General features: G+C 40.4%; 1 protein-coding gene across 1 annotated transcript in view; it reads right to left on the reverse strand.

The window, feature by feature from the left end:
• Window positions 1-27,395, reverse strand: part of LOC128168767 (CUGBP Elav-like family member 2) — a 90,549-nt gene extending 63,154 nt beyond the window's left edge. Inside the window, exon 1 of the mRNA XM_052834911.1 lies at window positions 27,371-27,395. The gene's annotated coding sequence lies outside the window, so the exon portion shown is untranslated. The remainder of the gene's footprint in view (window positions 1-27,370) is intronic.
• Between the last annotated feature and the right edge of the window lie 384 nt (window positions 27,396-27,779).

The raw sequence follows: 27,779 nt of genomic DNA on the forward strand, positions 1-27,779 counted from the left end.
CCGTTGTTAGTGTCTCTGTACAGTACAACTGATGAGTCACTGGTACTGTGTAAGCACTAGTAGAGGTCTGTCTGTCCTTTGTTAGTGTCTCTGTACAGTACAACTGATCAATCACTGGTACTGTGTAAGCACTAGTAGAGGTCTATCTGTCCTTTGTTAGTGTCTATGTACAGTACAACTGATCAGTCATTGGTACTGTGTAAGGACTAGTAGAGGTCTGTCTGTCCTTTGTTAGTGTCTCTGTACAGTACAACTGATCAGTCACTGGTACTGTGTAAGCACTAGTAGAGGTCTGTCTGTCCATTGTTAGTGTCTCTGTACAGTACAACTGATCAGTCACTGGTACTGTGTAAGCACTAGTAGAGGTCTGTCTGTCCGTTGTTAGTGTCTCTGTACAGTACAACTGATGAGTCATTGGTACTGTGTAAGCACTAGTAGAGGTCTGTCTGTCCGTTGTTAGTGTCTCTATACAGTACAACTGAACAGTCACTGGTACTATGTAAGCACTAGTAGAGGTCTGTCTGTCCATTGTTAGTGTCTCTATACAGTACAACTGAACAGTCACTGGTACTTTGAAGCACTAGTAGAGGTCTGTCTGTCCATTGTTAGTGTCTCTATACAGTACAACTGATGAGTCACTGGTATTGTGTAAGCACTAGTAGAATCTGTTTGTCCATTGTTAGTGTCTCTATACAGTACAACTGATCAATCACTGGTACTGTGTAAGCACTAGTACAGGTTTGTCTGTCCCTTGTTAGTGTCTCTGTACAGTACAATCAGTCACTGGTACTGTGTAAGCACTAGTAGAGGTCTGTCTGTCAATTGTTAGTGTATCTGTACAGTACAAATTTCAGTCACTGGTACTGTGTAAGCACTAGTAGAGGTCTGTCTGTCCTTTGTTAGTGTCTCTGTACAGTACAACTGATGAGTCATTGGTACTGTGTAAGCACTAGTAGAGGTCTGTCTGTCCGTTGTTAGTGTCTATATACAGTACAACTGATCAGTGACTGGTACTGTGTAAGCACTAGTAGAGGTCTTTCTGTCCTTTGTTAGTGTCTTTGTACAGTACAACTGTTCAGTCACTGGTACTGTCTAAGATCTAGTAGATGTTTGTCTGTCCGTTGTTAGTGTCTCTGTACAGTACAACTGATCAATCACTGGTACTTTGAAGCACTAGTAGAGGTCTGTCTGTCCATTGTTAGTGTCTCTATACAGTACAACTGATGAGTCACTGGTATTGTGTAAGCACTAATAGAATCTGTCTGTTCGTTGTTAGTGTCTCTGTACAGTACAACAGATCAATCACTGGTACTGTGTAAGCACTAGTAGAGGTCTGTCTGTCCCTTGTTAGTGTCTCTATACAGTACCACTGATCAATCACTGGTACTGTGTAAGCACTAGTAGAGGTCTGTCTGTTCCTTGTTAGTGTCTCTATACAGTACAACTGATCAATCACAGATACTGTGTGAGCACTAGTAGAGGTCTGTCTGTCCTTTGTTAGTGTCTCTGTACAGTACAACTGAACAGTCATTGGTACTACGTAAGCACTAGTAGAGGTCTGTCTGTCTGTTGTTAGTGTCTCTGTACAGTACAACTGATCAGTCACTGCTACTGTGTGAGCACTAGTAGATGTCTGTCTGTCCTTTGTTAGTGTCTCTGTACAGTACAACTGATCAATCACTGGTCCTGTGTAAGCACTAGTAGAGGTCTATCTGTCCTTTGTTAGTGTCTATGTACAGTACAACTGATCAGTCATTGGTACTGTGTAAGCACTAGTAGAGGTCTGTCTGTCCTTTGTTAGTGTCTCTGTACAGTACAACTGATCAGTCACTGGTACTGTGTAAGCACTAGTAGAGGTCTGTCTGTCCGTTGTTAGTGTCTCTGTACAGTACAACTGATCAGTCACTGGTACTGTGTAAGCACTAGTAGAGGTCTGTCTGTCCTTTGTTAGTGTCTCTGTACAGTACAACTGAACAGTCATTGGTACTGTGTAAGCACTAGTAGAGGTCTGTCTGTCCGTTGTTAGTGTCTCTGTACAGTACAACTGATCAATCACTGGTAATGTGTAAGCACTAGTAGAGGTCTATCTGTCCTTTGTTAGTGTCTATGTACAGTACAACTGATCAGTCATTGGTACTGTGTAAGCACTAGTCGAGGTCTGTCTGTCCTTTGTTAGTGTCTCTGTACAGTACAACGCGGGGGTGTTAAGGAAGCATATGGAATCTGAGTTACATGTAATTCTGTGAAATCACAAATCTTAATTATTATGTACATACTCAAATATCTAAGCAACTAAACGTGGATCAAAAACAAATAAAAAACACTGAAGACAATTTTTTTCCAGAAATTAGTTTGTATTACGTAGATTTACACTTTGATGACGTCATGACTAAAAGTTGAATGTCGTGTGAATTTGATCGGAAAGCATTGTAAACATATTCAAAATATAACTAATCTAAGAACTCAAATAAAGTATTGTGGTTTGATTTATTGAGAATTGAACGTAAGAATACTGGGGGAGACGTTAATTTTATCAATTATTCGCTAAAAGGTATGTAAATTTACTTTTATTTCTCGGCCAGGCTTTCCTCTGTCGTTGTTTACGATATAAAAATCCGACTAGAACAACAGTACCCCGTATATATTGAACTTGAAATTTTATACGTATCGTTAGTTTGATCAATGCTTAAATTGAAAAGTGCTGCTAGAATCCCATGTTGTGTGTTGTTTTGATGCAATTTGCCGTTTACCGTGCAAACTGTATAAAAGTTGGGAAGGTTTTACGAGAACCGGATAAATAACTTTTTAATAAGGAAAAACATAGGATTCTAGCAGCGGTTTTGATTAAACTGAGATGTTTTGCTTTCACTTGGTATGTTTATTTTATTTTTGAAACCGCGGGGTAGTGTTGTTCTATCTCATTTTATGTTAAGGAATATACGTAAGCTATTTATAGTTGTCACGTGATAATGCACCAATGTGGCAGTTATGTACTACCCAATTTTATTGCACTGACATCTATTTTAAAGGATAATACTAAGTTTTTGATCTTATTCAAAATAATTATTTAATTTCACGATTTTGAATATAACAGTCAAAATAAGACGCTAAATAGTCCATATGCTTCCTTAACACCCCCGCGAACTGATCAGTCACTGGTACTGTGTAAGCAGTAGTAGAGGTCTGTCTGTTCCTTGTTAGTGTCTCTATACAGTACCACTGATCAATCACAGATACTGTGTGAGCACTAGTAGAGGCCTGTCTGTCCTTTGTTAGTGTCTCTGTACCGTACAACTGAACAGTCATTGGTACTACGTAAGCACTAGTAGAGGTCTGTCTGTCTGTTGTTAGTGTCTCTGTACAGTACAACTGATCAGTCACTGCTACTGTGTGAGCACTAGTAGAGGTCTGTCTGTCCATTGTTAGTGTCTCTGTACAGTACAACTGAACAGTCATTGGTACTGTGTAAGCACTAGTAGAGGTCTGTCTGTCCGTTGTTAGTGTCTCTGTACAGTACAACTGATGAGTCATTGGTACTCTGTAAGCACTAGTAGAGGTCTGTCTGTCCGTTGTTAGTGTCTCTGTACAGTACAACTGATCAATCACTGGTACTGTGTAAGCAGTAGTAGAGGTCTGTCTGTTCCTTGTTAGTGTCTCTATACAGTACCACTGATCAATCACAGATACTGTGTGAGCACTAGTAGAGGTCTGTCTGTCCTTTGTTAGTGTCTCTGTACAGTACAACTGAACAGTCATTGGTACTACGTAAGCACTAGTAGAGGTCTGTCTGTCTGTTGTTAGTGTCTCTGTACAGTACAACTGATCAGTCACTGCTACTGTGTGAGCACTAGTAGAGGTCTGTCTGTCCATTGTTAGTGTCTCTGTACAGTACAACTGAACAGTCATTGGTACTGTGTAAGCACTAGTAGAGGTCTGTCTGTCCGTTGTTAGTGTCTCTGTACAGTACAACTGATGAGTCATTGGTACTGTGTAAGCACTAGTAGAGGTCTGTGTGTCCTTTGTTAGTGTCTCTGTACAGTACAACTGATCAATCTCTGGTACTGTGTAAGCACTAGTAGAGGTCTATCTGTCCTTTGTTAGTGTCTATGTACAGTACAACTGATCAGTCATTGGTACTGTGTAAGCACTAGTAGAGGTCTGTCTGTCCTTTGTTATTGTCTCTGTACAGTACAACTGATCAGTCATTGGTACTGTGTAAGCACTAGTAGAGGTCTGTCTGTCCGTTGTTAGTGTCTCTATACAGTACAACTGATCAGTCACTGGTACTGTGTAAGCACTAGTAGAGGTCTATCTGTCCTTTGTTAGTGTCTATGTACAGTACAACTGATCAGTCATTGGTACTGTGTAAACACTAGTAGAGGTCTGTCTGTCCTTTGTTAGTGTCTCTGTACAGTACAACTGATCAGTCACTGGTACTGTGTAAGCACTAGTAGAGGTCTGTCTGTCCGTTGTTAGTGTCTTTGTACAGTACAACTGATCAGTCACTGGTACTGTGTAAGCACTAGTAGAGGTCTGTCAGTCCTTTGTTAGTGTCTCTGTACAGTACAACTGAACAGTCATTGGTACTGTGTAAGCACTAGTAGAGGTTTGTCTGTCCGTTGTTAGTGTCTATGTACAGTACAACTGATCAGTCATTGGTACTATGTAAGCACTAGTAGAGGTGTGTCTGTCCCTTGTTAGTGTCTCTGTACAGTACAACTGATCCGTCACTGGTACTGTGTAAGCACTACTAGAGGTCTGTCTGTACGTTGTTAGTGTCTCTGTACAGTACAACTGATCAGTCATTGGTACTACGTAAGCACTAGTAGAGGTCTGTCTGTCTGTTGTTAGTGTCTCTGTACAGTAGAACTGTTCAGTCACTGGTACTGTGTAAGCACTAGTAGAGGTCTGTCTGTCCCTTGTTAGTGTCTCTGTACAGTACAATCAGTCACTGGTACTGTGTAAGCACTAGTAGAGGTCTGTCTGTCCATTGTTAGTGTCTCTGTACAGTACAACTGTTCAGTCACTGGTACTGTGTAAGCACTAATAGAGGTCTGTCTGTCCGTTGTTAGTGTCTCTGTACAGTACAACTGTTCAGTCACTGGTACTGTGTAAGCACTAGTAGAAGTCTGTCTGTCCCTTGTTAGTGTCTCTGTACAGTACAATCAGTCACTGGTACTGTGTAAGCACTAGTAGAGGTCTGTCTGTCCATTGTTAGTGTCTCTGTACAGTACAATTAGTCATTGGTACTGTGTAAGCACTAGTAGAGGTCGGTCTGTCCATTGTTAGTGTCTCTATAAAGTACAACTGTTTAGTCACTGGTACTGTGTAACCACTAGTAGAGGTCTGTCTGTCCGTTGTTAGTGTCTCTATACAGTACAACTGAACAGTCATTGGTACTCTGTAAGCACTAGTAGAGGTCTGTCTGTCCGTTGTTAGTGTCTCTGTACAGTACAACTGATCAGTCACTGGAACTGTGTAAGCAGTAGTAGAGGTCTGTCTGTTCCTTGTTAGTGTCTCTATACAGTACCACTGATCAATCACAGATACTGTGTGAGCACTAGTAGAGGTCTGTCTGTCCTTTGTTAGTGTCTCTGTACAGTACAACTGAACAGTCATTGGTACTACGTAAGCACTAGTAGAGGTCTGTCTGTCTGTTGTTAGTGTCTCTGTACAGTACAACTGATCAGTCACTGCTACTGTGTGAGCACTAGTAGAGGTCTGTCTGTCCATTGTTAGTGTCTCTGTACAGTACAACTGAACAGTCATTGGTACTGTGTAAGCACTAGTAGAGGTCTGTCTGTCCGTTGTTAGTGTCTCTGTACAGTACAACTGATGAGTCATTGGTACTCTGTAAGCACTAGTAGAAGTCTGTCTGTCCGTTGTTAGTGTCTCTGTACAGTACAACTGATCAATCACTGGTACTGTGTAAGCACTAGTAGAGGTCTATCTGTCCTTTGTTAGTGTCTATGTACAGTACAACTGATCAGTCATTGGTACTGTGTAAGCACTAGTAGAGGTCTGTCTGTCCTTTGTTATTGTCTCTGTACAGTACAACTGATCAGTCACTGGTACTGTGTAAGCACTAGTAGAGGTCTGTCTGTCCGTTGTTAGTGTCTCTATACAGTACAACTGATCAGTCACTGGTACTGTGTAAGCACTAGTAGTGGTCTGTTTGTCCGTTGTTAGTGTCTCTGTACAGTACAACTGATCAATCACTGGTACTGTGTAAGCACTAGTAGAGGTCTGTCTGTTCCTTGTTAGTGTCTCTATACAGTACCACTGATCAATCACAGATACTGTGTGAGCACTAGTAGAGGTCTGTCTGTCCTTTGTTAGTGTCTCTGTACAGTACAACTGAACAGTCATTGGTACTACGTAAGCACTAGTAGAGGTCTGTCTGTCTGTTGTTAGTGTCTCTGTGCAGTACAATTGATCAGTCAGTGCTACTGTGTGAGCACTAGTAGAGGTCTGTCTGTCCATTGTTAGTGTCTCTGTACAGTACAACTGAACAGTCATTGGTACTGTGTTAGCACTAGTAGAGGTCTGTCTGTCCGTTGTTAGTGTCTCTGTACAGTACAACTGATGAGTCATTGGTACTGTGTAAGCACTAGTAGAGGTCTGTCTGTCCTTTGTTAGTGTCTCTGTACAGTACAACTGATCAATCACTGGTACTGTGTAAGCACTAGTAGAGGTCTATCTGTCCTTTGTTAGTTTCTATATACAGTACAACTGATCAGTCATTGGTACTGTGTAAACACTAGTAGAGGTCTGTCTGTCCTTTGTTAGTGTCTCTGTACAGTACAACTGATCAGTCACTGGTACTGTGTAAGCACTAGTAGAGGTTTGTCTGTCCGTTGTTAGTGTCTATGTACAGTACAACTGATCAGTCATTGGTACTGTGTAACCACTAGTAGAAGTGTGTCTGTCCCTTGTTAGTGTCTCTGTACAGTACAACTGATCCGTCACTGGTACTGTGTAAGCACTACTAGAGGTCTGTCTGTACGTTGTTAGTGTCTCTGTACAGTACAACTGATCAGTCATTGGTACTACGTAAGCACTAGTAGAGGTCTGTCTGTCTGTTGTTAGTGTCTCTGTACAGTAGAACTGTTCAGTCACTGGTACTGTGTAAGCACTAGTAGAGGTCTGTCTGTCCCTTGTTAGTGTCTCTGTACAGTACAATCAGTCACTTGTACTGTGTAAGCACTAGTAGAGGTCTGTCTGTCCATTGTTAGTGTCTCTGTACAGTACAACTGTTCAGTCACTGGTACTGTGTAAGCACTAGTAGAGGTCTGTCTGTCCGTTGTTAGTGTCTCTGTACAGTACAACTGTTCAGTCACTGGTACTGTGTAAGCACTAGTAGAAGTCTGTCTGTCCCTTGTTAGTGTCTCTGTACAGTACAATCAGTCACTGGTACTGTGTAAGCACTAGTAGAGGTCTGTCTGTCCATTGTTAGTGTCTCTGTACAGTACAATTAGTCATTGGTACTGTGTAAGCACTAGTAGAGGTCGGTCTGTCCATTGTTAGTGTCTCTATAAAGTACAACTGTTTAGTCACTGGTACTGTGTAAGCACTAGTAGAGGTCTGTCTGTCCGTTGTTAGTGTCTCTATACAGTACAACTTAACAGTCACTGGTACTGTGTAAGCACTAGTAGAGGTCTGTCTGTCCCTTGTTTGTGTCTCTGTACAGTACAATCAGTCACTGGTACTGTGTAAGCACTAGTAGATGTTTTTCTGTCCATTGTTAGTGTCTCTGTACAGTACAACTGTTCAGTCAGTGGTACTGTGTAAGCACTAGTAGAGGTCTGTCTGTCCATTGTTAGTGTCTCTGTACAGTACAATTAGTCATTGGTACTGTGTAAGCACTAGTAGAGGTCGGTCTGTCCATTGTTAGTGTCTCTATAAAGTACAACTGTTTAGTCACTGGTACTGTGTAAGCACTAGTAGAGGTCTGTCTGTCCGTTGTTAGTGTCTCTATACAGTACAACTGAACAGTCACTGGTACTGTGTAAGCACTAGTAGAGGTCTGTCTGTCCCTTGTTTGTGTCTCTGTACAGTACAATCAGTCACTGGTACTGTGTAAGCACTAGTAGATGTTTTTCTGTCCATTGTTAGTGTCTCTGTACAGTACAACTGTTCAGTCAGTGGTACTGTGTAAGCACTAGTAGAGGTCTGTCTGTCCGTTGTTAGTGTCTCTGTACAGTACAACTGATCCGTCACTGGTACTGTGTAAGCACTAATAGAGGTCTGTCTGTCCGTTGTTAGTGTCTCTGTACAGTTCAAGTGATCAGTCACTGGTACTGTGTAAGCACTAGTAGAGGTCTGTCTGTCCGTTGTTAGTGTCTATATACAGTACAACTGATCAGTCACTGGTACTGTGTAAGCACTAGTAGAGGTCTGTCTGTCCTTTGTTAGTGTCTCTGTACAGTACAACTGTTCAGTCACTGGTAGTGAATAAGCACTAGTAGATGTTTGTCTGTCCATTGTTAGTGTCTCTGTACAGTACAACTGATCAGTCACTGGTACTGTGTAAGCACTAGGAGAGATCTGTCTGTCCTTTGTTAGTGTCTCTGTACAGTACAACTGATCAGTCACTGGTACTGAATAAGCACTAGTAAAAGTCTGTCTGTCCTTTGTTTGTGTCTCTGTACAGTACAAGCAGTCACTGGTACTGTGTAAGCACTAGTAGAGGTTTGTCTGTCCATTGTTAGTGTCTCTGTACAGTACAATCAGTCATTGGTACTGTGTAAGCACTAGTAGAGGTCTGTCTGTCCATTGTCAGTGTATCTGTACAGTACAACTGTTCAGTCACTGGTACTGTGTAAGCACTAGTAGAGGTCTGTCTGTCCTTTGTTAGTGTCTCTGTACAGTACAACTGATGAGTCATTGGTACTGTGTAAGGACTAGTAGAGGTCTGTCTGTCCGTTGTTAGTGTCTATATACAGTACAACTGATCAGTCACTGGTATTGTGTAAGCACTAGTTGAGGTCTGTCTGTCCTTTGTTAGTGTCTCTGTACAGTACAACTGTTCAGTCACTGGTACTGTGTAAGCACTAGTAGATGTTTGTCTGTCCATTGTTAGTGTCTCTCTACAGTACAACTGTTCAGTCATTGGTACTGTGTAAGCATTAGTAGAGGTCTGTCTGTCCGTTGTTAGTGTCTCTCTACAGTACAACTAATGAGTCATTGGTACTGTGTAAGCACTAGTAGAGGTCTGTCTGTCCGTTGTTAGTGTCTCTATACAGTACAACTGAACAGTCACTGGTACTATGTAAGCACTAGTAGAGGTCTGTCTGTCCATTGTTAGTGTCTCTATACAGTACAACTGAACAGTCACTGGTACTTCAAAGTACTAGTAGAGGTCTGTCTGTCCATTGTTAGTGTCTCTATACAGTACAACTGATGAGTCACTGGTATTGTGTAAGCACTAGTAGAATCTGTCTGTCCGTTGTTAGTGTCTCTATACAGTACAACTGATCAATCACTGGTACTGTGTAAGCACTAGTAGAGGTCTGTCTGTCCCTTGTTAGTGTCTCTATACAGTACCACTGATCAATCACTGGTACTGTGTAAGCACTAGTAGAGGTGTGTCTGTCCGTTGTTAGTGTCTCTATACAGTACAACTGATCAATCACAGATACTGTGTGAGCACTAGTAGAGGTCTGTCTGTCCTTTGTTAGTGTCTCTATACAGTACAACTGAACAGTCACTGGTACTGGGTAAGCACTAGTAGAGGTCTGTCTGTCCGTTGTTAGTGTCTATGTACAGTACAACTGATCAGTCATTGGTACTGTGTAAGCACTAGTAGAGGTGCGTCTGTCCCTTGTTAGTGTCTCTGTACAGTACAACTGAACAGTCACTGGTACTATGTAAGCACTAGTAGAGGTGTGTCTGTCCCTTGTTAGTGTCTCTGTACAGTACAACTGATCCGTCACTGGTACTGTGTAAGCACTACTAGAAGTCTGTCTGTCCCTTGTTAGTGTCTCTGTACAGTACAAGTGATCAGTCACTGGTACTACGTAAACACTAGTAGAGGTTTGTCTGTCCATTGTTAGTGTCTCTGTACAGTACAACTGTTCAGTCACTGGTACTGTGTAAGCACTAGTAGAGGTCTGTCTGTCCCTTGTTAGTGTCTCTGTACAGTACAATCAGTCACTGGTACTGTGTAAGCACTAGTAGATGTCTGTCTGTCCATTGTTAGTGTCTCTGTACAGAACAACTGTTCAGTCACTGGTACTGTGTAAGCACTAGTAGAGGTCTGTCTGTCCGTTGTTAGTGTCTCTGTACAGTACAACTGTTCAGTCACTGGTACTGTGTAAGCACTAGTAGAAGTCTGTCTGTCCCTTGTTAGTGTCTCTGTACAGTACAATCAGTCACTGGTACTGTGTAAGCACTAGTAGAGGTCTGTCTGTCCATTGTTAGTGTCTCTGTACAGTACAATTAGTCATTGGTACTTTGAAGCACTAGTAGAAGTCTGTCTGTCCATTGTTAGTGTCTCTGTACAGTACAACTGTTCAGTCACTGGTACTGTGTAAGCACTAGTAGAGGTCTGTCTGTCCTTTGTTAGTGTCTCTGTACAGAACAACTGATGAGTCATTGGTACTGTGTAAGCACTAGTAGAGGTCTGTCTGTCCATTGTTAGTGTCTCTGTACAGTACAACTGTTCAGTCACTGGTACTGTGTAAGCACTAGTAGAAGTCTGTCTGTCCCTTGTTAGTGTCTCTGTACAGTACAATCAGTCACTGGTACTGTGTAAGCACTAGTAGAGGTCTGTCTGTCCATTGTTAGTGTCTCTGTACAGTACAATTAGTCATTGGTACTTTGAAGCACTAGTAGAAGTCTGTCTGTCCATTGTTAGTGTCTCTGTACAGTACAACTGTTCAGTCACTGGTACTGTGTAAGCACTAGTAGAGGTCTGTCTGTCCATTGTTAGTGTCTCTGTACAGTACAACTGTTCAGTCACTGGTACTGTGTAAGCACTAGTAGATGTTTGTCTGTCCATTGTTAGTGTCTCTGTACAGTACAACTGTTCAGTCACTGGTACTGTGTAAGCACTAGTAGAGGTCTGTCTGTCCGTTGTTAGTGTCTCTGTAAAGTACAACTGATGAGTCATTGGTACTGTGGAAGCACTAGTAGAGGTCTGTCTGTCCGTTGTTAGTGTCTCTATACAGTACAACTGAACAGTCACTGGTACTATGTAAGCACTAGTAGATGTCTGTCTGTCCATTGTTAGTGTCTCTATACAGTACAACTGAACAGTCACTGGTACTTTGAAGCACTAGTAGAGGTCTGTCTGTCCATTGTTAGTGTCTCTATACAGTACAACTGATGAGTCACTGGTATTGTGTTAGCACTAGTAGAGGCCTGTCTGTCCGTTCATAGTGTCTCTATACAGTACAACAGATCAATCACTGGTACTGTGTAAGCACTGGTAGAGGTCTGTCTGTCCCTTGTTAGTGTCTCAATACAGTACCACTGATCAATCACTGGTACTGTGTAAGCACTAGTAGAGGTCTGTCTGTCCTTTGTTAGTGTCTCTATACAGTACAACTGATCAATCACAGATACTGTGTGAGCACTAGTAGAGGTCTGTCTGTCCTTTGATAGTGTCTCTGTACAGTACAACTGAACAGTCATTGGTACTACGTAAGCACTGGTAGAGGTCTGTCTGTCTGTTGTTAGTGTCTCTGTACAGTACAACTGATCAGTCACTGCTACTGTGTGAGCACTAGTAGATGTCTGTCTGTCCATTGTTAGTGTCTCTGTACAGTACAACTGAACAGTCATTGGTACTGTGTAAGCACTAGTAGAGAACTGTCTTTCCTTTGTTAGTGTGTCTGTACAGTACAACTGATGAGTCACTGGTATTGTGTAAGCACTAGTAGAAGTCTGTCTGTCCATTGTTAGTGTTTCTATACAGTACAACAGTTCAGTCACTGGTACTGTGTAAGCACTAGTAGAGGTCTGTCTGTCCCTTGTTAGTGTCTCTGTACAGTACAATCAGTCACTGGTACTGTGTAAGCACTAGTAGAGGTCTGTCTGTCCATTGTTAGTGTCTCTGTACAGTACAATCAGTCATTGGTACTGTGTAAGCACTAGTAGAGGTCTGTCTGTCCATTGTTAGTGTCTCTGTACAGTACAACTGTTCAGTCACTGGTACTGTGTAAGCACTAGTAGAGGTCTGTCTGTCCTTTGTTAGTGTCTCTGTAGAGTACAACTGATCAATCACTGGTACTGTGTAAGCACTAGTAGAGGTCTGTCTGTCCTTTGTTAGTGTCTATGTACAGTACAACTGATCAGTCATTGGTACTGTGTAAGCACTAGTAGAGGTCTGTCTGTCCATTGTTGGTGTCTCTGTACAGTACAATCAGTCATTGGTACTGTGTAAGCACTAGTAGAGGTCTGTCTGTCCATTGTTAGTGTCTCTGTACAGTACAACTGTTCAGTCACTGGTACTGTGTAAGCACCAGTAGAGGTCTGTCTGTCCTTTGTTAGTGTCTCTGTACAGTACAACTGAGGAGTCATTGGTACTGTGTAAGCACTAGCAGAGGTCTGTCTGTCGGTTGTTAGTGTCTCTATACAGTACAACTGATCAGTCACTGGTACAGTGTAAGCGCTAGTAAAGGTCTGTCTGTCCTTTGTTAGTGTCTCTGTACAGTACAACTGTTCAGTCACAGGTACTGTGTAAGCACTAGTAGATGTTTGTTTGTCCATTGTTAGTGTCTCTGTACAGTACAACTGTTCAGTCACTGGTACTGTGTAAGCACTAGTAGAGGTCTGTCTGTCCATTGTTAGTGTCTCTGTAGAGTACAACTTATGAGTCATTGGTACTGTGGAAGCACTAGTAGAGGTCTGTCTGTCCGTTGTTAGTGTTTCTATACAGTACAACTGAACAGTCACTGGTACTATGTAAGCACTAGTAGAGGTCTGTCTGTCCATTGTTAGTGTCTCTATACAGTACAACTGAACAGTCACTGGTACTTTGAAGCACTAGTTGAGGTGTGTCTGTCCATTGTTAGTGTCTCTATACAGAACAACTGATGAGTCACTGGTATTGTGTAAGCACTAGTAGAAGTCTGTCTGTCCGTTGTTAGTGTCTCTATACAGTACAACTGATCAATCACTGGTACTGTGTAAGCACTAGTAGAGGTCTGTCTGTCCCTTGTTAGTGTCTCTATACAGTACCACTGATCAATCACTGGTACTGTGTAAGCACTAGTAGAGGTCTGTCTGTCACTTGTTAGTGTCTCTATACAGTACAACTGATCAATCACAGATACTGTGTGAGCACTAGTAGAGGTCTGTCTGTCCTTTGATAGTGTCTCTGTACAGTACAACTGAACAGTCATTGGTACTACGTAAGCACTAGTAGAGGTCTGTCTGTCTGTTGTTAGTGTCTCTGTACAGTACAACTGATCAGTCACTGCGACTGTGTGAGCACTAGTAGATGTCTGTCTGTCCATTGTTAGTGTCTCTGTACAGTACAACTGAACAGTCATTGGTACTGTGTAAGCACTAGTAGAGGTCTGTCTGTCCGTTGTTAGTGTCTCTGTACAGTACAACTGATGAGTCATTGGTACTGTGTAAGCACTAGTAGAGGTCTGTCTGTCCTTTGCTAGTGTCTCTGTACAGTACAACTGATCAATCACTGGTACTGTGTAAGCACTAGTAGAGGTGTGTCTGTCCTTTGTGAGTGTCTATGTACAGTACAACTGATCAGTCATTGGTACTGTGTAAGCACTAGTAGAGGTCTGTCTGTCCTTTGTTAGTGTCTCTGTACAGTACAACTGATCAGTCACTGGTACTGTGTAAGCACTAGTAGAGGTCTGTCTGTCCGTTGTTAGTGTCTCTGTACAGTACAACTGATCAGTCACTGGTACTGTGTAAGCATTAGTAGAGGTCTGTCTGTCCTTTGTTAGTGTCTCTGTACAGTACAACTGATGAGTCATTGGTACTGTGTAAGCACTAGTAGAGGTCTGTCTGTCCGTTGTTAGTGTCTCTATACAGTACAACTGATCAGTCACTGGTACTGTGTAAGCACTAGTAGAGGTCTGTCTGTCCTTTGTTAGTGTCTCTGTACAGTACAACTGTTCAGTCACTGGTACTGTGTAAGCACTAGTAGATGTTTGTCTGTCCATTGTTAGTGTCTCTGTACAGTACAACTGTTCAGTCACTGGTACTGTGTAAGCACTAGTAGAGGTCTGTCTGTCCGTTGTTAGTGTCTCTGTACAGTACAAATGATGAGTCATTGGTACTGTGTAAGCACTAGTAGAGGTGTGTCTGTCCATTGTTAGTGTTTCTATACAGTACAACTGATCAGTCACTGGTACTGTGTAAGCACTAGTAGAGGTCTGTCTGTCCATTGTTAGTGTCTCTATACAGTACAACGGAACAGTCATTGGTACTTTGAAGCACTAGTAGAGGTCTGTCTGTCCATTGTTAGTATCTCTACACAGTACAACTGATGAGTCACTGGTATTGTGTAAGCACTAGTAGAAGTCTGTCTGTCCGTTGTTAGTGTCTCTATACAGTACAACTGATCAATCACTGGTACTGTGTAAGCACTAGTAGAGGTCTGTCTGTCCCTTGTTAGTGTCTCTATACAGTACCACTGATCAATCACTGGTACTGTGTAAGCACTAGTAGAGGTCTGTCTGTCCCTTGTTAGTGTCTCTATACAGTACAACTGATCAATCACAGATACTGTGTGAGCACTAGTAGAGGTCTGTCTGTCCATTGTTAGTGTCTCTGTACAGTACAAATGAACAGTCATTGGTACTACGTAAGCACTAGTAGAGGTCTGTCTGTCTGTTGTTAGTGTCTCTGTACAGTACAACTGATCAGTCACTGCTACTGTGTGAGCACTAGTAGATGTCTGTCTGTCCATTGTTAGTGTCTCTGTACAGTACAACTGAACAGTCATTGGTACTGTGTAAGCACTAGTAGAGGTCTCTCTGTCCGTTGTTAGTGTCTCTGTACAGTACAACTGATGAGTCATTGGTACTGTGTAAGCACTAGTAGAGGTCTGTCTGTCCTTTGTTAGTGTCTCTGTACAGTACAACTAATCAATCACTGGTACTGTGTAAGCACTAGTAGAGGTCTGTCTGTGCTTTGTTAGTGTCTATGTACAGTACAACTGATCAGTCATTGGTACTGTGTAAGCACTAGTAGAGGTCTGTCTGTCCTTTGTTAGTGTCTCTGTACAGTACAACTGATCAGTCACTGGTACTGTGTAAGCACTAGTAGAGGTCTGTCTGTCCGTTGTTAGTGTCTCTGTACAGTACAACTGAACAGTCACTGGTACTATGTAAGCACTAGTAGAGGTCTGTCTGTCCATTGTTAGTGTCTCTATACAGTACAACTGAACAGTCACTGGTACTTTGAAGCACTAGTTGAGGTCTGTCTGTCCATTGTTAGTGTCTCTATACAGAACAACTGATGAGTCACTGGTATTGTGTAAGCACTAGTAGAAGTCTGTCTGTCCGTTGTTAGTGTCTCTATACAGTACAACTGATCAATCACTGGTACTGTGTAAGCACTAGTAGAGGTCTGTCTGTCCCTTGTTAGTGTCTCTATACAGTACCACTGATCAATCACTGGTACTGTGTAAGCACTAGTAGAGGTCTGTCTGTCACTTGTTAGTGTCTCTATACAGTACAACTGATCAATCACAGATACTGTGTGAGCACTAGTAGAGGTCTGTCTGTCCTTTGATAGTGTCTCTGTACAGTACAACTGAACAGTCATTGGTACTACGTAAGCACTAGTAGAGGTCTGTCTGTCTGTTGTTAGTGTCTCTGTACAGTACAACTGATCAGTCACTGCGACTGTGTGAGCACTAGTAGATGTCTGTCTGTCCATTGTTAGTGTCTCTGTACAGTACAACTGAACAGTCATTGGTACTGTGTAAGCACTAGTAGAGGTCTGTCTGTCCGTTGTTAGTGTCTCTGTACAGTACAACTGATGAGTCATTGGTACTGTGTAAGCACTAGTAGAGGTCTGTCTGTCCTTTGCTAGTGTCTCTGTACAGTACAACTGATCAATCACTGGTACTGTGTAAGCACTAGTAGAGGTCTGTCTGTCCTTTGTTAGTGTCTCTGTACAGTACAACTGATCAGTCATTGGTACTGTGTAAGCACTAGTAGAGGTCTGTCTGTCCTTTGTTAGTGTCTCTGTACAGTACAACTGATCAGTCATTGGTACTGTGTAAGCACTAGTAGAGGTCTGTCTGTCCTTTGCTAGTGTCTCTGTACAGTACAACTGATCAATCACTGGTACTGTGTAAGCACTAGTAGAGGTCTGTCTGTCCTTTGTTAGTGTCTCTGTACAGTACAACTGATCAGTCATTGGTACTGTGTAAGCACTAGTAGAGGTCTGTCTGTCTTTTGTTAGTGTCTCTGTACAGTACAACTGATCAGTCACTGGTACTGTGTAAGCACTAGTAGAGGTCTGTCTGTCCGTTGTTAGTGTCTCTGTACAGTACAACTGATCAGTCACTGGTACTGTGTAAGCATTAGTAGAGGTCTGTCTGTCCTTTGTTGGTGTCTCTGTACAGTACAACTGATGAGTCATTGGTACTGTGTAAGCACTAGTAGAGGTCTGTCTGTCCGTTGTTAGTGTCTCTATACAGTACAACTGATCAGTCACTGGTACTGTGTAAGCACTAGTAGAGGTCTGTCTGTCCTTTGTTAGTGTCTCTGTACAGTACAACTGTTCAGTCACTGGTACTGTGTAAGCACTAGTAGATGTTTGTCTGTCCATTGTTAGTGTCTCTGTACAGTACAACTGTTCAGTCACTGGTACTGTGTAAGCACTAGTAGAGGTCTGTCTGTCCGTTGTTAGTGTCTCTGTACAGTACAAATGATGAGTCATTGGTACTGTGTAAGCACTAGTAGAGGTGTGTCTGTCCGTTGTTAGTGTTTCTATACAGTACAACTGAACAGTCACTGGTACTATGTAAGCACTAGTAGAGGTCTGTCTGTCCATTGTTAGTGTCTCTATACAGTACAACTGAACAGTCATTGGTACTTTGAAGCACTAGTAGAGGTCTGTCTGTCCATTGTTAGTGTCTCTATACAGTACAACTGATGAGTCACTGGTATTGTGTAAGCACTAGTAGAAGTCTGTCTGTCCGTTGTTAGTGTCTCTATACAGTACAACTGATCAATCACTGGTACTGTGTAAGCACTAGTAGAGGTCTGTCTGTCCCTTGTTAGTGTCTCTATACAGTACCACTGATCAATCACTGGTACTGTGTAAGCACTAGTAGAGGTCTGTCTGTCCATTGTTAGTGTCTCTATACAGTACAACTGATCAATCACAGATACTGTGTGAGCACTAGTAGAGGTCTGTCTGTCCATTGTTAGTGTCTCTGTACAGTACAAATGAACAGTCATTGGTACTACGTAAGCACTAGTAGAGGTCTGTCTGTCTGTTGTTAGTGTCTCTGTACAGTACAACTGATCAGTCACTGCTACTGTGTGAGCACTAGTAGATGTCTGTCTGTCCATTGTTAGTGTCTCTGTACAGTACAACTGAACAGTCATTGGTACTGTGTAAGCACTAGTAGAGGTCTCTTTGTCCGTTGTTAGTGTCTCTGTACAGTACAACTGATGAGTCATTGGTACTGTGTAAGCACTAGTAGAGGTCTGTCTGTCCTTTGTTAGTGTCTCTGTACAGTACAACTAATCAATCACTGGTACTGTGTAAGCACTAGTAGAGGTCTGTCTGTGCTTTGTTAGTGTCTATGTACAGTACAACTGATCAGTCATTGGTACTGTGTAAGCACTAGTAGAGGTCTGTCTGTCCTTTGTTAGTGTCTCTGTACAGTACAACTGATCAGTCACTGGTACTGTGTAAGCACTAGTAGAGGTCTGTCTGTCCGTTGTTAGTGTCTCTGTACAGTACAACTGATCAGTCACTGGTACTGTGTAAGCACTAGTAGAGGTGTGTCTGTCCTTTGTTAGTGTCTCTGTACAGTACAACTGAACCGTTATTGGTACTGTGTAAGCACTAGTAGAGGTCTGTCTGTCCGTTGTTAGTGTCTATGTACAGTACAACTGATGAGTCATTGGTACTGTGTAAGCACTAGTAGAGGTGTGTCTGTCCCTTGTTAGTGTCTCTGTACAGTACAACTGAACAGTCACTGGTACTATGTAAGCACTAGTAGAGGTGTGTCTGTCCCTTGTTAGTGTCTCTCTACAGTACAACTGAACAGTCACTGGTACTGTGTAAGCACTAGTAGAGGTCTGTCTGTCCTTTGTTAGTGTTTCTATACAGTACAACTGAACAGTCACTGGTACTATGTAAGCACTAGTAGAGGTCTGTCTGTCCTTTGCTAGTGTCTCTGTACAGTACAACTGATCAATCACAGATACTGTGTGAGCACTAGTAGAGGTCTGTCTGTCCTTTGATAGTGTCTCTGTACAGTACAACTGAACAGTCATTGGTACTACGTAAGCACTAGTAGAGGTCTGTCTGTCTGTTGTTAGTGTCTCTGTACAGTACAACTGATCAGTCACTGCGACTGTGTGAGCACTAGTAGATGTCTGTCTGTCCATTGTTAGTGTCTCTGTACAGTACAACTGAACAGTCATTGGTACTGTGTAAGCACTAGTAGAGGTCTGTCTGTCCGTTGTTAGTGTCTCTGTACAGTACAACTGATGAGTCATTGGTACTGTGTAAGCACTAGTAGAGGTCTGTCTGTCCTTTGCTAGTGTCTCTGTACAGTACAACTGATCAATCACTGGTACTGTGTAAGCACTAGTAGAGGTCTGTCTGTCCTTTGTTAGTGTCTATGTACAGTACAACTGATCAGTCATTGGTACTGTGTAAGCACTAGTAGAGGTCTGTCTGTCCTTTGTTAGTGTCTCTGTACAGTACAACTGATCAGTCACTGGTACTGTGTAAGCACTAGTAGAGGTCTGTCTGTCCGTTGTTAGTGTCTCTGTACAGTACAACTGATCAGTCACTGGTACTGTGTAAGCATTAGTAGAGGTCTGTCTGTCCTTTGTTAGTGTCTCTGTACAGTACAACTGATGAGTCATTGGTACTGTGTAAGCACTAGTAGAGGTCTGTCTGTCCGTTGTTAGTGTCTCTATACAGTACAACTGATCAGTCACTGGTACTGTGTAAGCACTAGTAGAGGTCTGTCTGTCCTTTGTTAGTGTCTCTGTACAGTACAACTGTTCAGTCACTGGTACTGTGTAAGCACTAGTAGATGTTTGTCTGTCCATTGTTAGTGTCTCTGTACAGTACAACTGTTCAGTCACTGGTACTGTGTAAGCACTAGTAGAGGTCTGTCTGTCCGTTGTTAGTGTCTCTGTACAGTACAAATGATGAGTCATTGGTACTGTGTAAGCACTAGTAGAGGTGTGTCTGTCCGTTGTTAGTGTTTCTATACAGTACAACTGATCAGTCACTGGTACTGTGTAAGCACTAGTAGAGGTCTGTCTGTCCATTGTTAGTGTCTTTATACAGTACAACTGAACAGTCATTGGTACTTTGAAGCACTAGTAGAGGTCTGTCTGTCCATTGTTAGTGTCTCTATACAGTACAACTGATGAGTCACTGGTATTGTGTAAGCACTAGTAGAAGTCTGTCTGTCCGTTGTTAGTGTCTCTATACAGTACAACTGATCAATCACTGGTACTGTGTAAGCACTAGTAGAGGTCTGTCTGTCCCTTGTTAGTGTCTCTATACAGTACCACTGATCAATCACTGGTACTGTGTAAGCACTAGTAGAGGTCTCTCTGTCCGTTGTTAGTGTCTCTGTACAGTACAACTGATGAGTCATTGGTACTGTGTAAGCACTAGTAGAGGTCTGTCTGTCCTTTGTTAGTGTCTCTGTACAGTACAACTAATCAATCACTGGTACTGTGTAAGCACTAGTAGAGGTCTGTCTGTGCTTTGTTAGTGTCTATGTACAGTACAACTGATCAGTCATTGGTACTGTGTAAGCACTAGTAGAGGTCTGTCTGTCCTTTGTTAGTGTCTCTGTACAGTACAACTGATCAGTCACTGGTACTGTGTAAGCACTAGTAGAGGTCTGTCTGTCCGTTGTTAGTGTCTCTGTACAGTACAACTGATCAGTCACTGGTACTGTGTAAGCACTAGTAGAGGTGTGTCTGTCCTTTGTTAGTGTCTCTGTACAGTACAACTGAACCGTCATTGGTACTGTGTAAGCACTAGTAGAGGTCTGTCTGTCCGTTGTTAGTGTCTATGTACAGTACAACTGATGAGTCATTGGTACTGTGTAAGCACTAGTAGAGGTGTGTCTGTCCCTTGTTAGTGTCTCTGTACAGTACAACTGAACAGTCACTGGTACTATGTAAGCACTAGTAGAGGTGTGTCTGTCCCTTGTTAGTGTCTCTCTACAGTACAACTGAACAGTCACTGGTACTGTGTAAGCACTAGTAGAGGTCTGTCTGTCCTTTGTTAGTGTTTCTATACAGTACAACTGAACAGTCACTGGTACTATGTAAGCACTAGTAGAGGTCTGTCTGTCCATTGTTAGTGTCTCTATACAGTACAACTGAACAGTCATTGGTACTTTGAAGCACTAGTAGAGGTCTGTCTGTCCATTGTTAGTGTCTCTATACAGTACAACTGATGAGTCACTGGTATTGTGTAAGCACTAGTAGAAGTCTGTCTGTCCGTTGTTAGTGTCTCTGTAAAGTACAACTGATGAGTAATTGGTACTGTGGAAGCACTAGTAGAGGTCTGTCTGTCCGTTGTTAGTGTCTCTATACAGTACCACTGATCAATCACTGGTACTGTGTAAGCACTAGTAGAGGTCTGTCTGTCCGTTGTTAGTGTCTCTGTACAGTACAACTGATCAATCACAGATACTGTGTGAGCACTAGTAGAGGTCTGTCTGTCCATTGTTAGTGTCTCTGTACAGTACAAATGAACAGTCATTGGTACTACGTAAGCGCTAGTAGAGGTCTGTCTGTCTGTTGTTAGTGTCTCTGTACAGTACAACTGATCAGTCACTGCTACTGTGTGAGCACTAGTAGATGTCTGTCTGTCCATTGTTAGTGTCTCTGTACAGTACAACTGAACAGTCATTGGTACTGTGTAAGCACTAGTAGAGGTCTCTCTGTCCGTTGTTAGTGTCTCTGTACAGTACAACTGATGAGTCATTGGTACTGTGTAAGCACTAGTAGAGGTCTGTCTGTCCTTTGTTAGTGTCTCTGTACAGTACAACTGATCAATCACTGGTACTGTGTAAGCACTAGTAGAGGTCTGTCTGTGCTTTGTTAGTGTCTATGTACAGTACAACTGATGAGTCATTGGTACTTTGTAAGCACTAGTAGAGGTCTGTCTGTCCATTGTTAGTGTCTCTGTACAGTACAACTGATCAGTCACTGGTACTGTGTAAGCACTAGTAGAGGTCTGTCTGTCCGTTGTTAGTGTCTCTGTACAGTACAACTGATCAGTCACTGGTACTGTGTAAGCACTAGTAGAGGTATGTCTGTCCTTTGTTAGTGTCTCTGTACAGTACAACTGAACAGTCATTGGTACTGTGTAAGCACTAGTAGAGGTCTGTCTGTCCGTTGCTAGTGTCTATGTACAGTACAACTGATGAGTCATTGGTACTGTGTAAGCACTAGTAGAGGTCTGTCTGTCCTTTGTTAGTGTCTCTGTACAGTATAACTGAACAGTCATTGGTACTGTGTAAGCACTAGTAGAGGTCTGTCTGTCCGTTGCTAGTGTCTATGTACAGTACAACTGATGAGTCATTGGTACTGTGTAAGCACTAGTAGAGGTGTGTCTGTCCCTTGTTAGTGTCTCTGTACAGTACAACTGAACAGTCACTGGTACTATGTAAGCACTAGTAGAGGTGTGTCTGTCCCTTGTTAGTGTCTCTCTACAGTACAACTGATCCGTCACTGGTACTGTGTAAGCACTAGTAGAGGTCTGTCTGTCCTTTGTTAGTGTCTCTGTACAGTACAACTTATCAGTCACTGGTACTGTGTAAGCACTAGTAGAGGTCTGTGTGTCCTTTGTTAGTGTCTTTGTACAGTACAACTGAACAGTCATTGGTACTGTGTAAGCACTAGTAGAGGTCTGTCTGTCCTTTGTTAGTGTCTATGTACAGTACAACTGATCAGTCATTGGTACTGTGTAAGCACTAGTAGAGGTCTGTCTGTCCCTTGTTAGTGTCTCTGTACAATACAACTGAACAGTCATTGGTACTCTGTAAGCACTAGTAGAGGTGTGTCTGTCCCTTGTTAGTGTCTCTGTACAGTACAACTGATCCGTCACTGGTACTGTGTAAGCACTAGTAGAGGTCTGTCTGTCCTTTGTTAGTGTCTCTGTACAGTACAACTGATCAGTCACTGCTACTGTGTGAGCACTAGTAGATGTCTGTCTGTACGTTGATAGTGTCTCTGTACATGATTACTAGTCACTTATTGCTACTACATTACCACTAGATGAGGTCCCAGTATGTACGTCTGTATCTGTTAAATGTGACACCAGTTCATTTAATTTTATTGAAACGTAATTATCTTGTTGTGACCCCCTTTTTCGAAATGTTACCATAACCATTCACCCCTCAGTGGTATGGGACATATTTCGATATTATTTTGGATAAAAGTACATTAAAATAAATATACCTGTAACTTTTTTTTTAATTTCAAATTTTACAGTAGTTGATCAGAAAAATGTTTTAGAATTTTTGGAAAGGTAAAAATTTTAAAAGCCCCAGCAGGATTCGAACTCATGACTTACAGTTTTGTAGTTAATGTTCAACCCATTATGCTATACCGCTATGAAACAGTTTCAGAAAAGAAAAAGATTGTAAAATTATGGTAAATTTTATCGTTTATTTTGATAGGAAGTACGTCGCAATATGGAGGTATCCCATATCACCTTAACGAACCTCAACTTACTGGACCTTTAAAAATTGGTCAGTCCGTGCAACAGTTTGGTCACGACGGTCCACGGGAAGTACTCAACGTCCTTCTCGTCTCTCATGTACATAGTCCTGGTACATTTTTTTTTACAATGGTTTAAGCACGACTAGAGTAATTACTTTTACCTATGGTCCAGTTTCTCTGAGGTAAGCCTTATATGTTTGATATACTCACTGTGTTTTTAATAGTATTGTTTGATAATGCAGAAAAAGTCTCAAAACATCTGGTTACAAAGTTTCTCGGTAATGTCAATTAAAACTAATCATGTTTATTATTGCTGTTTATCAATATTTAGCAGTCAATTATCTATATATGGCGGTCCATTTATGTCTTTAGGTATATAAATAACGTGTTCCGTTGCTCTAATGTTAGTAAGTGGAATGTGGAAAGTGTGAGTTAGAGTAAGCAAGTGTAAAATACTGCATGCATATCGTGTATGTAATGCGTGAGAGAAGTTCCAAGTAAGTAAAATGGCTATCATTGAGACATAAAGTATTTGTGTACATTATGAGTGTTAGGATGGTGCCTACCTTGTGACATAGGTATGAATTTGAACAAATAACAGGTCGAAGTCTTCCTGGTATTTTCCTCACATATACATCGTATCTTCTACGACATCCTCGTCATATTGAACGGAGCATCATCCCCCAACTGAAGACTCGGACCAGTGGAATGGTATCCTAAAGACAATCTCATCCAAGATGGGAACCATGTATATATGTTGGGTAAATTTAAGACAGCAATCAAATACTAAATCATTTGTGTAAAAACAGTCTTTCTTATTTCTGAGGGGGTTGTGGGTTGGGATGTGATATTATCCCTAGGTCACTGATCATTTGTGACAATCATTAAGATATGAGGTGTATCGACATAATAATGACGCTAAAACATTTTAGAATATCCAATCGATGACAAATCAAATCGATGACAAATCTATATCCAATCGATGACATATCAAATCGATGACATATCTATATCCAATAGATGACATATCAATATCCAATCAATGACACATCAATATCCAATCAATGACACATCAATATCTAATCAATGACACATCAATATTCAATCAATAACATATCAATATACAATCAATGACATACCAATATCCAACCAATGACATACCAATATCCAACCAATGAAATATCTATATCCAATCAATAACATACCAATATCCAACCAATGACATATTAATATGCAATCAATAACATACCAATATCCAACCAATGACATACCAATATCCAACCAAAGACATACCAATATCCATCAAATGACATACCAATTTCCAACCAATGACATACCAATATCCAACAAATGACATTCCAATATCCAACCAATGACATACCTATATCCAATCAATAACATATAAATATCCAACCAATGGCATACCGATATTCAACCAATGATATACCAATATCAAACCAATGACATACCAATATCCAACCAATGACATACCAATATCCAACCAATGACATACCAATATCCAACCAATGACATACCAATATCCAACCAATGACATATCAATATCCAATCAATAACATATAAATATCCAACCAATGGCATACCGATATTCAACCAATGACGTATAAATATGCAACCAATGACATACCAATATTGTATTGTTAACAAGATTTTGTTTGATTGTGTATTTTGCTAAAGTCTAATTATTATCTAAATACATTTAGAGTTATCTTCCATTATCATTTTGATATGTATTTTCTGCAGTTATCTTTCCTTTTTGAACCTAGAGTTATCCTTTCATTATATAATTTAGAGTTACTTTTCCTAATTGTTAACTTCCTGTTTTGTTGTTTGTGTGACCCACACAAGGACACTCAGTCCGTCCAACATGTTTTTTGTATTCGTATGCTGCCACACACTGTAAGTAGTTTTCTGTTTATATATATTACATACACGGCTATTCATTTATGTGTTTACTGTTTTGTATTTTATATAAATGCAGCTTATAAGTAAATTTCTAATTATCTCTAAAAAGTATGGAACGCCATTAGTGTCATTGTCAGTCTTAGTAAATGAACGTACGTTTGTTACATTTTTCTATGGAAACCCATTTGTGATAAAATTCATTGTTTTGGACCCTATCTTAATACTGTTATTTGTATTTCTATTCTTTCATTACAATCTATTATTATATGCATTTTGTCTTTACATGTACATTGTTTTGAGAACGTATGAGTAATTCATACTTTGTTTTTGTTTCAGTTTTTTACCGCATACACAATAAATTCGATGCACTGGATTGTTGTGTTGGTTCACTATCTGTAGGCAAAGGCAGAATAAATATCCAACCAATGGCATATCAATATCCAACCAATGACATACCAATATCCAACCAATGACATACCAATATCCGTTCAATGACATATCAATATCCAACCAATGATATACCAATATCCAACCAATGATATACCAATATCTTACCAATGATATACCAATATCCAACCAATGACATATCAATATCCAACCAATAACATATAAATATCCAACCAATGACATACCTATATCCGATCAATAACATACCAATATCCAACCAATGACATATTAATATACAATCAATAACATACCGATTACCAACCAATGACATACCAATATCCAATCAATGACATATCAATATTCAACAAATGACATACCAATTTCCAACCAATGACATACCAATATCCAACCAATGACATTCCAATATCCAACCAATGACATACCTATATCCAATCAATAACATATAAATATCCAACCAATGGCATACCGATATTCAACCAATGATATACCAATATCCAACCAATGACATACCAATATCCAACCAATGACATACCAATATCCAACCAATGACATACCAATATCCAACCAATGACATACCAATATCCAACCAATGACATAACTACATACGCAATTTGTATAAATTTTGACGTGTATCAAGTACAGTTGAAGTAATAATAAGTGAATAGGGGCGTTGATGTTGTCATACCAGCGATTGCTTAAAAATAACTGACTATTTATGGAACTATTGTAAACTCAAAACGAAGTGTCAAATACATTAAATGGCTTTATATTATAAAACTGCAGATTTCTTTTTTCTACCTTCATTTTTTTTATGTTTTTATTCTGCTTATGTAAATTCTTTGCAAGTATAACTAAGTTTTTGTTACAACAATGTATAAATATATCCAAAAAATGGACTTTGCCACGCAATTAGTCTAGTGATTTGCCATTTGCCCAATTATTCGTTGATGAAATGTTATATAAAAATGTATATGCAGAAAAGATGCTGCAATTGAATAATTGTTAACTGTGCATTAGTTAAACAGTACAGCTAAAAACACATGTGTGAATAACTTCAGTTTAACCTATTGCATCGTTAGTAAATAAGAAATAATGTTGATTGTAATAGTTGAAATACATAAAAATCCCTATCACATGCTTAATTAACGTAATTATGAGCTTCCGGAAATTTAAGGGTCGTACAAACCGGAATAATCTTGTATCGTTTCTTTGTACCACGTGGATCTTGATTGACAGTAATTGACACGTGCTGAAAACTACAAGATCTTCGTCCGACTACGGTCATCATGGTAACCGAGGTTAAAGAGACTCTCTAAACGGAACACATCGTCACTTACTCGATAATTTATAAACGGTTTATACCAATTTCTGTTCATTTTAAAATAAACAGACATACATGTAAATATGTCAAATAACCCCTCAAGGGGCCTCATTTACAATCAAAGTACTGAAGAACTGACGTTGATTTTGTCGATGTTTATTTATTTTAAAATCAATGATATGTTATTTTGCATGACAAATACATGTAGTTTCTAATTTGTATTTGATGTACGCACATTTTTATAATATGAATTTTTTGACTTTTTCGACAAGAATGTCGAGAAACCCCCATATGAATCATGTTAAATAATATTTAAAGATAAAATTAATTCAATCAAACTATTTATCAGTAATAGAAATATTTCTCGAAAATTGTATGGATCCAAACAACTCTAGACTCGTTCAACCAAACGCTCGGCTGACACCGTAAATCTCCGACAAGCAAGAGAGACTCTCTGCTTGTTTGAGATTTATGGAGACAGCCGAGCGTCGAGTTGAACGAGATTATATTACACTCTTGCGTAGGAATACATGTACATACGATTACAAAAAATATCTAAATTGTTCGAACCATTTAAAATCGGATTATTTTCAACGTTTTTATAAATAAGTTTCCCTGAAAAACAATGCTTTAGCATACATTACATCGAATTTATCAATTATTTTCAAGAACTAAGTCTTGTCAGCAGCGATGATTTGTGCTGAGGTCCAAACACTGTTCCACTTTCGGTTTGTCTGAGTAACTGCATAGGAGAGTTGATTAAAATCAACTCCCAAAAATGAATTACAAAATAATAATTGTGGTTATTTTAAAAACGTTGAACAAATATTACCTGGGAGAAGTAGAAAAGACATCAACACACATGTACAGGAGAATCTTCGCGAGCCCTGCATGTGTTTTGTTTACAGTAAATACGCATGCGTAATAGTATAGAAGGCTGACCCAGTAACACGTTGCGATGTAAATATGTGATAGGTTATACGTAATTATTAATTTTAATGAAATAATTAGATTTATTTCATGGTGAACTTTGTAATTTTCGGAAAGTTTATACATTCATGAGTAGTACAAAAATACCGAACCCGATCGGACAATTTTTTCAAGTCGGTTTTTTGATAAGATGCGCCGTACTGTCTCTTTAACTGTATTATTTTTTTTTATCTATGTATGTCCATTATATTTTTGTGCACGTATATTATTTTCTTGAATACTGCAACTGTGAACAGGTAAAGGCCAAATGC

Source organism: Crassostrea angulata, unplaced genomic scaffold, assembly GCF_025612915.1.
Source record: "Crassostrea angulata isolate pt1a10 unplaced genomic scaffold, ASM2561291v2 HiC_scaffold_47, whole genome shotgun sequence".
Taxonomy (NCBI): Eukaryota; Metazoa; Mollusca; class Bivalvia; order Ostreida; family Ostreidae; genus Magallana; species Magallana angulata.